Consider the following 12,419-nt stretch of genomic DNA (forward strand, 5'->3'; position numbering starts at 1 on the left):
TTGAATATCACATATTGCACACTGGTATTGATATTCAATGTTGTACTGACAGATATGTACAATCAACTATGTCCCAATTAAAAAAAAATTTTTTTTTTTGTCTTTCTTTCCCCATTACTATGTAAGTTCCACAAGGGCACAGATTTTTTTTTCCTATTTTGTTTACTCCCATGCCCAGTGCTTTTAACAGTTTCTGAGTATATAACAACACTCTGTAAATATTTATTGAATCAAAGAATCAATTGGGATTTGAAGGAACATATAAAGAAGGAAATCAATATTACTTATAATCTGTATTAGTCTGTTTCTGTAGTTTATAACAGAATACCCGAAACTGGGTAATGTATAAAGTAAGTGAAATTTATTTTTTACAGTTTCAGAGGCTGGGAAGTCCATGGTGCAGGGGGCGCATTTGGTGAGGGCCTTCTGGGTGGTGACTCTCTACATTGTCTCTCTACATAGTGAGAGAGTGGCACGAGCAAGAGAGCTAAGCTTCTCACTCGCTTTCCTTATAAAGCCATCGGAACCATGCCCATGACAACCCACTGAACCATCAATGGATTAATCCATTCACAAGGGCACAGTCCTCATGATCCAATTACCTCTCAAAGGCCCCACCTTCCACCACCTTATTGGGGGTTAAGTTCCAGCGTGAACTGTGGGGATAGGAAAACCACAGCATAATCCCAACACGTGGAGTAATTAACTCCCACTAGGTTTTTGTGTATTTTCTCTCCGCCCCCACATTTATTATTATAGAGATGTTGGAAAATACAGAAAAGCTCAAAAGAAGTAACTCAAAAAGTAATTAAAAATCACCCTGTAATTGCTCCAGCTAGACAAAACTTCCTTTTACGTTTTGATAGATGTCATTCACTTGGAGTGCCTGTCTTTCTGTCTTTCTCTTCTCTTCTCCCTATCTCCTTATATGTGTATATACATATTTTCTCCCTCTATATATTAACACATATACATGTGCATGCACACATAATGTTTACCTTGATTTCTTGTTTTGTTTTGTTTTTTTTCCTGTTCATTTATCAATAGGTTTTAGGTATGTTCCGTTATGTTATTACTATTCTTTATAAAGATTCTTTAAATGGCTTATTATCATTCCATCGTGGAGCTGTAGTGTTTAACCAGTTGGGTATCATATATGTGTATATTTAGATTGTCTCAATTTTCTTCTACTTGCTTTAATGAATGAACAGCTGGTTTCTTTGTACATCTTTGCTCAAGTCTCTGATCATTTTTCTTGAGTTAAATTATTAGAAGTGAAATTACTATTACAAAGGGTGTGACCTTTCTAACCTGTGTTGATATGTGGTGTGATACTGTCTTCAGAACGGCTCACTGCAGCAGCATGTGTCACAATACCCATGTCACCATACCTTTGCTAGCCTTGAGTGTTATTGTTTTCTAAAAATCTTAACCAGTTTGGTAGATCATTTGTAGTTCTTTGACTAAGTAGGATCTTTTTTCATGCATTTATTGGTCATTCATTTATTATGATCTATGAAACCCTTTTGTTTATTTTTTTTAATTCAGTAAATATAAGAATTTTAATAGTCTTCTAATCATATTGCAGAAAGTTTGAATAATAGCAGAAAAGAAAAACCACATCATCAGATTCTGCATCATGGCTAGTCTTGTTTTGGCATATTTCCTAACAGTCCTTTTTTTAAATGCTCAGTACAGGATAAACACAGTTTTGTATCCAACGTTACAAGTTTTTTTTCCATGTTTTTATTAAGTCTTCATAAAGATGATTTTTAAATTGGTTATGAATATTCATGAGATACAAAGCTGATTGTCACCCCTTTTATATTTCTTGCTGTACGAATTTTAGTCAGTCTTATTGGCTATCTGCTATATAGATGAAAAATTTAACGTCTTTACAATACCTCTTATGTCCTGTGTCTTTTTCCCCCTCTGTTTTTGTTACATAATTTTGGCTTTTAAATTAGTTGACTTTATGTTCTAAAATAATTAAATCTCTATTGATTTATCAACTTTAGATAGTATGTTTTGATTCTCTGCTAGGAAAGATAAGTAAATTAAGGCATTTAATATGTTCTCATTGTTTTTTTCTCTCCTCTAATCCTGAGGTTTTATTACGTTCATTATTATTTATTCTAACTTTATAAACTTTTAAACATTTATATTTTGTTCTCTAAATTCAATTAAGTCTCTGTGTTTTGCCACAGGCTGACTCTAAAAATTAAAATCAGTAAGGGGTATTTACATAGTAGTTATAACAAATATTATGTACCAAAGTAGCAAGGTGGTACATGATATTTGTACCACAGAGAATGAAATGTAATCAAACGCAATTGAATATTTGCTCCTGGAAGGAGAATCTTGCATGTGTCAACTTCTGTACTTTCTAGCTTTCTTTTACTTCATCTAGCTTGTTTTCTTGCATTCCATGTTATTTTATTGTCTTTGTTTTCTGTTTTGTTTGGTTGGAAAACCTTCACATAAAATTCTCCTGTAGTAAGTGTGAGTGGGTTTCTGGCTTGTCCTGGCACTTGGTTGGTAATTGGTTACTTGGGTAGAGAATTTAGGTTCAAAATATTTTCTCTGCAATTCTCTATTGTCTAGAATCCTGGGTTACTGATGAGAGTATTATGTCAGCTTGATTCTCATTTCCTGTCGATAACCTGTTGTTTCTCTGGAACCTTTTGTAATTTTTCTGTATCCTTACAATTCTGATATTTCACCAGGATATGTTAGCATATGAAATGTTTTCATTTGTCCTGTCTTGTATTTGTATTATTGTTTCTGTTTGAACTGTGCCATGTTCAGTTCAGGGAAGGTTCCCCCCGTTTTTTGATTATTTTCTTCCCATTGCAGTCTCCAGTTTTTCCCCTTCTGGAACTCTCATGAGACAGATATTAGACGTCTTGCATCTATACTCCATTTTGCTCAGTGTTTCTTTTATATTTCCAATCTCTTTGTATTTTTGTTCAGTGCTCTTTATTTTATCCCTCTGACCACCCAGCTTACTTTTTAGCCATGTCTGATTTATTGGTTAGTGCATCCACTGACCTGTAAAATTTTAGTAATTATCTTTTGTTTCTAAGAACCTTCTTGCTATCTGATTATTTCTTTTTCATGGTAGCTTCTTTTTACTTCATGTCTCTCATATCCTTTCATATTTTCATATCTATCTGAAGATAATAAATCTCTGCTGCCTAAATTAGCCTTTTTTTCCTTTTTTTTTTTTTTCATGGCCGGCCACTTTAGGGATCAAACCCTGGACTGGTTTCCTCTAGTGTCCTTTGCTGTTTGTTCATTTGGGGGCTGTCCTTTTTTTCTGTTGCTGCTTAACAATTTATTCCACAAAGCTTCAAACTATAAATAATTTATTATTTACAGTTTCTGTGGGTCAGGAGCACAGACGTAACTTAGCCGGGTGCCTCTACCCAACGGCGTCTCACAAGACTCTGCTTAAGGTGTTGGGCAGGCCTGCCTTCTCATCTGAACACTCACCTGGGGAAGGATCTGCTTCCACGTTCACCAACACAGTTGTCCGCTGGATTCACTTCCTTACTGGTTGTTGGACTGAGCTCAGTTCCTAGATGACTGTTAGCCAGAGACCTTTTCTACTATTGTGGGCATCTCCACAGAGCAGCTTATAGCCTAGCAGCTGGCTTCCCTCAAAGCAAACCAGTAAGATATCAAGAGACGGCAAGTGAGAGGAAAGCCAGAATCTTCCTGTCAACTAATCTCGGAAGTGACATCACATCACTTTGCCGTATTTTTTTCCTTATAAGTGAGCCACGTAGATCCAGCTCACACTCGAGGGGCATGAATAAGGGTATGACTACCAGAGGGGAGGCACCCTTGGGGGACGATCTTACATGCTGCCTACTGCAGGGGCCTTTCGTGGAGGGGGGAGGCTGCTTTTCTCAAGTCTTTGCTTTTCCTTATTTCTAAATGAAGGACCTTGTGGATTATTATAGGTAGCTGGTCTAGGTTCTCTGAGACTATGAATGCAGAGTCTGTGTAACGTGTCACCTTCGTTTTCAGGTGTGTGGCAGACAGAAGGCGGGCAGGCTGGGGATTCCCCCTTGTATAATTCCATACCCTTTAGCCCACACGATTGGAACCTGTTACTTGCTGCTAGCCACTAGAATATGGTAAACATGGTGGGATAGTCACTGCCTTGATTAGGTTACACTTCACAGCGAAGGAAAAGGGATTTTTATTTATTTATTTATTTATTTATTTATTTATTTATTTTTTAAGTTTTATTTTGTCGGTATACATTGTGGCTGATTATTGCTCCCCATCACCAAAACCACCCTCCCTTCTCCCTCCCCCCCTCCCCCCCAACAATGTCCTTTCTGTTTGCTTGTCGTATCAACTTCAAATAATTGTGGTTGTTATATCTTCTCCCCCCCCCCCCCGGTTTGTGTGTGTGTGTGTGTGTGTGTGTGTGTGTGTGTGTGAATTTATATATTAATTTTTAGCTCCCACCAATAAGTGAGAACATGTGGTATTTCTCTTTCTGTGCCTGACTCGTTTCACTTAATATAATTCTCTCAAGGTCCATCCATGTTGTTGCAAATGGCAGTATTTCATTCGTTTTTATAGCTGAGTAGTATTCCATTGTGTAGATATACCACATTTTCCGTATCCACTCATCTGATGATGGACATTTGGGCTGGTTCCAACTCTTGGCTATTGTAAAGAGTGCTGCGATGAACATTGGGGAACAGGTATACCTTCGACTTGATGATTTCCATTCCTCTGGGTATATTCCCAACAGTGGGATGGCTGGGTCGTATGGCAGATCTATCTGCAATTGTTTGAGGAACCTCCATACCATTTTCCATAGAGGCTGCACCATTTTGCAGTCCCACCAACAATGTATGAGAGTTCCTTTTTCTCCGCAACCTCGCGAGCATTTATCATTCAGAGTCTTTTGGATTTTAGCCATCCTAACTGGGGTTAGATGGTATCTCAATGTGGTTTTGATTTGCATTTCCCGGATGCTGAGTGATGTTGAGCATTTTTTCATATGTCTGTTGGCCATTTGTATATCTTCCTTAGAGAAATGCCTACTTAGCTCTTTTGCCCATTTTTTAATTGGGTTGCTTGTTTTTTTCTTGTAAAGTTGTTTAAGTTCCTTATATATTCTGGATATTAATCCTTTGTCAGATGTATGTTTTGCAAATATTTTCTCCCACTCTGTTGGTTGTCTTTTAACTGTTAATTGTTTCTTTTGCTGTGCAGAAGCTTTTTAGTTTGATATAATCCCATTTGTTTATTTTTCCTTTGGTTGCCCGTGCTTTTGGGGTCGTATTCATGAAGTCTGTGTCCAGTCCTATTTCCTGAAGTGTTTCTCCTATGTTTTCTTTAAGAAGTTTTATTGTTTCAGGGTGTATATTTAAATCCTTGATCCATTTTGAGTTGATTTTAGTATACGGAGAGAGGTATGGATCTAGTTTCATTCTCCTGCATATGGATATCTAGTTATCCCAGCACCATTTGCTGAAGAGGCAGTCCCTTCCCCAGTGAATAGGCTTGGTGCCTTTGTCAAACATCAGATGGCAGTAAGTGTGTGGGTTGATTTCTGGATTCTCTATTCTATTCCATTGGTCAGTGTGTCTGTTTCTATGGCAGTACCATACTGTTTTGGTTATCATAGCTTTGTAGTATAGCTTAAAGTCAGGTAGTGTTATGCCTCCAGGTTTATTTTTTTTGCTCAGCATTGCTTTGGCTATGCGTGGTCTTTTATTGTTCTATATAAATGTCTGGATAGATTTTTCCATTTCTGAGAAAAATGTCTTTGGAATTTTGATGGGGATTGCATTGAATTTGTATATCACTTTGGGTAGTATGGACATTTTCACTATGTTGATTCTTCCAATCCAAGAGCATGGGATATCTTTCCATCTTCTTGTATCCTCTCTAATTTCTCTCAGCAGTGGTTTGTAGTTCTCATTATAGAGATTTTTCACCTCCTTGGTTAACTCAATTCCTAAGTATTTTATTTTTTTGGTGGCTATTGTAAATGGGCAGGCTTTCTTGATTTCTCTTTCTGCATGTTCACTATTGGAGAAAAGAAATGCTACTGATTTTTGTGTGTTGATTTTGTATCCTGCTACTGTGCTGAAATCATTTATCAATTCCAGCAGTTTTTTTGTAGAGGTTTTAGGCTGTTTGATATATAGGATCATGTCATCTGCAAACACGGACACTTTGACTTCATCTTTTCCAATCTGGATGCCCTTTATTTCCTTCTCTTCTCTGATTGCTCTGGCTAGTACTTCCAACACTATGTTGAATAGGAGTGGTGAGAGTGGGCATCCTTGTCTAGTTCCTGTTCTTAAAGGAAAAGCTTTCAGCTTTTCCCCATTCAGGATGATATTGGCAGTGGGTTGGCATATATGGCTTTAATTATGTTGAGGTACTTTCCCTCTATACCTAACTTATAGAGGGTCTTTGTCATGAATGAGTGCTGAACTTTATCAAATGCTTTTTCAGCATCTATAGAGATGATCATATGGTCCTTGTGTTTGAGTTTATTAATATGGTGTATCACATTTATTGATTTGCGTATGTTGAACCAACCTTGCATCCCTGGGATGAATCCCACTTGATCGTGATGAATAATTTTATGTATGTGTTGCTGTATTCTGTTTGCTAGTATTTTAGTGAGGATTTTTGCATCTATATTCATCAAGGATATTGGCCTGTAGTTTTCTTTTTTGGTTATATCTTTACCTGGTTTTGGTATCAGGATGATGTTTGTTTCATAGAATGAGTTTGGGAGATTTGCATCCGTTTCAATCTTTTGGAATAGTTTGTAAAGAATCAGTGTCAATTCCTCTTTGAATGTTTGGTAAAATTCTGCTGTGAATCCATCTGGTCCTGGGCTTTTCTTTGTTGGGAGCCTTCTGATAACAGCTTCAATCTCCTTTATTGTTATTGGTCTGTTCAGATTTTCTACATCATCACGGTTCAGTTTTGGGAGCTTGTGCGTGTCCAGAAATTTATCCATTTCCTCCAGTTTTTCAAATTTGTTGGCGTATAGTTGTTTATAGTAGTCTCGAATGATTCCTTGTATTTCAGATGAATCAGTTGTAATATCGCCTTTTTCATTTCTAATTTTTGTTATTTGAGTCTTCTCTCTTCTTTTTTTTGTTAGCCATGCTAATGGTTTGTCAATTTTATTTATCTTTTCAAAAAACCAACTTTTTGATTCGTTGATCTTTTGAATTGTTTTTTGGTTTTCAATTTCATTCAGTTCTGCTCTGATCTTAATGATTTCTTTCCGTCTGCTAACTTTAGGTTTGGATTGTTCTTGTTTTTCTAGTTCTTTAAGGTGAAGTGTTAGGTTGTTCACTTGCCATCTTTCCATTCTTCTGAAGTGAGCGTTTAATGCGATAAATTTTCCCCTCAATACTGCTTTTGCAGTATCCCACAGGTTTTGGTATGATGTATCATTGTTTTCATTAGTTTCAATAAATTTTTTGATTTCCTGCTTGATTTCTTCTTGGACCCATATGTCATTAAGTAGAATGCTGTTTAATTTCCATGTGTTTGTGTAGTTTCCAGAGTTTCGTTTGTTATTGATTTCTAGTTTTAATCCATTGTGGTCTGAGAAAATACATGGGATAATTCCAAGTTTTTTGAATTTGTTCAGACTTGATTTGTGACCTAATATGTGATCTATCCTGGAGAATGATCCATGTGCTGATGAGAAGAATGAATATTCTGAGGTTGTTGGATGGAATGTTCTGTAGATATCTTCCAAGTCCAATTGGTCTAGATTATTGTTTAGATCTTGTGTTTCTCTGCTGATTCTTTGCCTAGATGATATGTCCAATATTGACAGTGGGGTGTTCAGGTCCCCTGCTATTATGGTATTAGTGTCTATTTCCTTCTTTAGGTCTAATAGAGTTTGTTTTATAAATCTGGCTGCTCCAACATTGGGTGCGTACATATTTATGATTGTTATGTCTTCTTGATGGATCAGTCCTTTTATCATTAAGTAGTGTCCCTCATTGTCTCTTTTTATGGTTTTTAGTTTAAAGTCTATTTTGTCAGATATAAGAATAGCTACTCCAGCTCGTTTTTCTTTTCTGTTGGCAGGGGGTTTCACAGACCACCGGTTTGAGACTAATGACTAACTAGGATGTTGCTGTGGTTGCCAATTTCGTATGGCTCCCTCCGTGACTGCTCAGTTGGCCTCTAGTGCCTTGTGTGTGTGGTTGCCTCGGGTCTTGGGCTTCTCCAGGGAGCCACCTTTCTGGTCAGCTTGGACTCTGCTGGACTGGTGGATCACGTACCACAGGGTGTGTGACCTCTGTTGAGCTTTCACTTCCTGGGCAGGACTTCTCCCTGTTCCCTGTGCTCTGGCCCAGGCTGTTGGATCTTGCAGTGGCGACCCCACAGGGTGTGTGTTTTCTGTCGAGTCTCCGCCTCCCAGGTCGCACATCTCCCCACTCTGTGTGTACTGTGCTGGGCTGGGGCGTGTCTTCTGCGCCCCTCTTCTATCAGCTGGGCCTTCAAGACCCTGCTCGGCAGCGCCTCGCCCAGGAAGTCTACCAGGTTTCTGCTAGGCACAGATGACCGGTCGCTCTGGGTGCCTTTGTAGCACTGTGTAGATCTTTCTCGGGGCTCGTTCACCTTTGTATCCCCCCGGCATAGACCGAATCTAGCGCCCACCTGCAGCTTGCTCTCCGGCAGGTTCAAGTGGACCTGGGAACTCTCCTACCACACTATTCCCAACCAGAAATTGGTTAGGCTTTTTTCTGAACTGGTGGCTGCAGAGATGGTATCTGCCTCCCAGTAACAGGAAGTTTACTGGGGTCCGGAGTCCAGTGTGTGGTGGAGTGACAGTCGGCCCGCCTGTACTTCCTTGCCCTCCCAACACTGGCCGGGGACGCCCCCCGCCACCAGCCCCGCCAGGGAACTGCAGAGGGAGTGGGAGGGGAGGCTGGCCCGCAGGCTCCAGAAAGCCTCGCGCCGGGCCAAGCAAGTGGGAAGGCTCAGTGATGGCCGAGCTGGGCGGAGCTGCCCGCACCTGGGAAAATGGAGGCAGCACCGGGGCAGTGAGTGGCCTGGTGGTGCAGGCGGGAGCCGGGTGGGCGTAATGCCCCCGAACAGAGCTGGGCCAGGGGTCACTCACAGGGTCGTGCCAGGTCGGGTGCTCACTCTCTGTCTCTGGTTTGTTGCCTTCCCCGTTCTCGGCCGCTGCCGCCTCGGGCTGTTCAGTCGCGGCGCGGCTCCGGCGCTCCCAGGAATCTTCTTTAATGCCGGCCTGAAACCTCGAATCCTGAATAGGGCAGCTGGCCGCCTTCAGCGCGGCCCCGGCCTCCGGGGTCCTGGCTGCATCCACAGCAGCCCTGGCGCTGTGTTCCCTGTTTTGAGAGTTGCTTTTGCAGCTAAGAAACAGTTCTTTTCCTGCTCCACACTTCAAAGCTGTTGCCTGTAAGTGAGGCAGCCTCTCCTGCCGGGGGCCAAGTGGCAGTCACCCCCCACGACCGGCCAGCAGCAGCGGTCCTCCCTTAAGAGATGGCAAGAGGAAGGTCCACAAGTTTCCCGGCTGCCTGAGGCCCAGTGGCCACCTTTTCCACCTCAGCTACTCCGCGCCAACCGCCGCAGCCACCGCCATCTTGAAAACTCCTGTACTCGGAAAAGGGATTTTTTGTTTGTTTGTTTGTTTGTTTTTAAAGTTTTATTTGTCGTTATACATTGTGGCTGATTATTGCTCCCCATCACCAAAACCTCCCTCCCTTCTCCCTCCCCCCTCCCCCCCAACAATGTCCTTTCTGTTTGCTTGTCGTAATGGAAAAGGGATTTTGAAGGTGTAATTACAGTCCTAAATCAGTTAATTTTGAGGTAATAAAAAAGGAGATTATCCTGGGTGGGCCTGACTTATCAGATGAAAGACTTTGAAGAGGAGATTAGAGATACTTTCCTACTGGCCTTTAAGAAGTAAGCTGCTGTGAGTTCTATGGCTATAATGAAATGAATTTTTCCAACAGCCTGAATGAACTTGGAAGCAAATTCTTTTCCAGTCAACCCTCAAGATGAGAATGCACTTTGGCCGACACCTTGATTACAGCCTTGTGAGACCCTGAGCTAAGGATCTAGCTAAACTGAGCCTGGAAACTATGAGATAATAAATATGTATTGTTTTAAGCCACTACGTTAGTGGTAATTTGTTACACAGAAGGAAATTAATACAGTGTGTTTCACTCCTAGGCTCTTAGGCCTTTCCTTTTTTGGTTCTTCCTTGTGTCTGCAGTCGATGTCTGGAGTTACCCAAGCTCCGTTTTCTCTCAGAGTTCTGCTTCTTCATTAGGAAACTTCTTTAGGAAGGTGCACTCCTTTTCTACAAAGAGCAGATCTTGGGCTGTGACCTGGAGACATATCACTGCTGCTAGCTGTGCCTTTAATTTCTTTATTTGTGGGGGAAGTGAAGTGGAGGAGCCTAATTTCCAGATGTTCTCAAGGCACTTGGGTAATGATTGCCACTTACCCCCATTCTTTGTATTTGTTGATTCTGAGCTTGGAGATTCTCTGGGCCACTCTCGGTGAGAACCATGCTTATGCAAGGTATCTGCATCTGTGGTTTCCTTTACTTTAATTTTCCCACCCATCTCATTCTGCTTGGTTTTTCTCTTCATGGAATTTCATAAAACTTCTGGTCTGTTGATGAGATATTTTCCCATTTTGTAATGCTGTTATGGTTTCATTCTTTAAACAGAAAACAATTTCTCCTAGCATTTCAATGGGACCTTGAAAGTAAAGGGTGAGTGTATGAACTCAGCCTCACATCCTGAACTGGATTTACCTTTTCCTTTTTTAAAGAGAAAATAAAATACTGCTTTGCTTCCTAACACTAATCTAACATATCTGTAATCAGTCTGGCATATTTCTAATAAAATTGATGAGAAAGGGCAGAATTTTGTCATAATTACTTTTCTTATGCCCTCTTGTTATTTCCTCCCATTAAAGCTCAAAAGCATACTGCTATGAAGACTCTGCTCTCTTTTCTTCGTCTTTCTCCCTCCTCCCACTTGTACTTAGCCTTTCTTTCTACTCTCATAGGACTTCTTAGAACAAGTGACTTAAAAATATTGCTGACACTATGGTCTATTCTAACACTAAGAGCACACATGATGTACGTGCTGAAAATGTTGAGATAACTCAACTAAAATTGTGATTTTAGAACTGTCTTAAGATTCATTTAGCTCTAAGTAACCCAAATTTATTTCAAACTAGTTTAGGTTAAAAGAGAATTCATTAGAAGGAAACTGCAATATCTCACTGAACCCCAGGGGGAAATAGTATTCAGAGGTCATGAGGGTCAGGAACCAGAAAATAAATAGCCTACAGGAACCCAGGTAGCCATTACATTTCTGTCTCAGACTTTCTGTCCTCTTGTCTCTGCTTTTCTCAACAATCACTTATTTTTTTCTCTCTCAGTGGACTCACTTTGACTGTTTTGGCATGGATGTGGCCAAATATGGCTGCCAACAATGGTAACCTGAACTTTGAAGTTCATGTCATCACAGTTTAAGCAAACAAGGCAGAGGCATGATCCCAGATTCTGAGGAGAAAGAATCTATTTGGTTTAGCTTGGGCCAGTTATCTCTTTTTAGGCTGGTTAAATGTGGTCATGAGGGCAGATTTTGTGGTGTTAATACAGCTGCTATGGCCCAAGTTCCCAAAGAGGAGGTGAGTGGGTGGAAGATTGATCAGATATATCAAAGCATTTCTGCTGCAATGTTCTTGTTTATATCTGGTGTGCTATTTCTCATCAGAGAGCCAGTTTAGCTGTGGTTAAGAACATGGGCTTGGGGTCAGACAGTTCTTAATTTGAATCCCAACCTTGTCACCTACTAGCTGTGTGATCTGAGACCTGTACTTTGCCTCTGTGAGAATCAAATTTTTTCTCTGTGCAACTGGGATCAAAAATCCTATCTCCTGGGGTTGCTGGGAGGATGAGATAAAGTTATGTACAGTACATCCTACACACTCAATAAATAGTAACTACTATTAATTATTATGACGATCATACAATTTGGAAAAGATGATGTGAATGGAGGAACGTGCATTTTACCACTCTGAATAGTGCAAGAAGATCTGGAGGCAATATTTCAGATACCACAGAATTGTATCATTAGTAAAAATCTAAGAGCGAGTTTTGTTTTTACCATACTTGGCCAAAGAAATGGACCCATGCCAGGCTGCTGGAGTTAGGGCCCAAAGAATCTAAACTTATTTCTGGAATGTAATTTTTGCCTCAGTTGGCTTTGGAAAGAGAGTAGTCAATGGTGTCATAATCCTAAAGAGAGCCCAACAGGGCTGATGGTCAATAGCACAGTCATAATAGTTCTTTCCAGCCAGTGCCTGCTTTAATGATCACTGCATTTCATTCTCCTTGGTGG

General features: G+C 40.3%; 1 protein-coding gene across 2 annotated transcripts in view; it reads left to right on the forward strand.

The window, feature by feature from the left end:
- Window positions 1–12,419, forward strand: part of RASGRF2 (Ras protein specific guanine nucleotide releasing factor 2) — a 249,645-nt gene that overhangs the window by 92,177 nt on the left and 145,049 nt on the right. The window lies entirely within an intron of this gene.

This window comes from Cynocephalus volans, chromosome 2, assembly GCF_027409185.1.
Source record: "Cynocephalus volans isolate mCynVol1 chromosome 2, mCynVol1.pri, whole genome shotgun sequence".
NCBI lineage: Eukaryota > Metazoa > Chordata > Mammalia > Dermoptera > Cynocephalidae > Cynocephalus > Cynocephalus volans.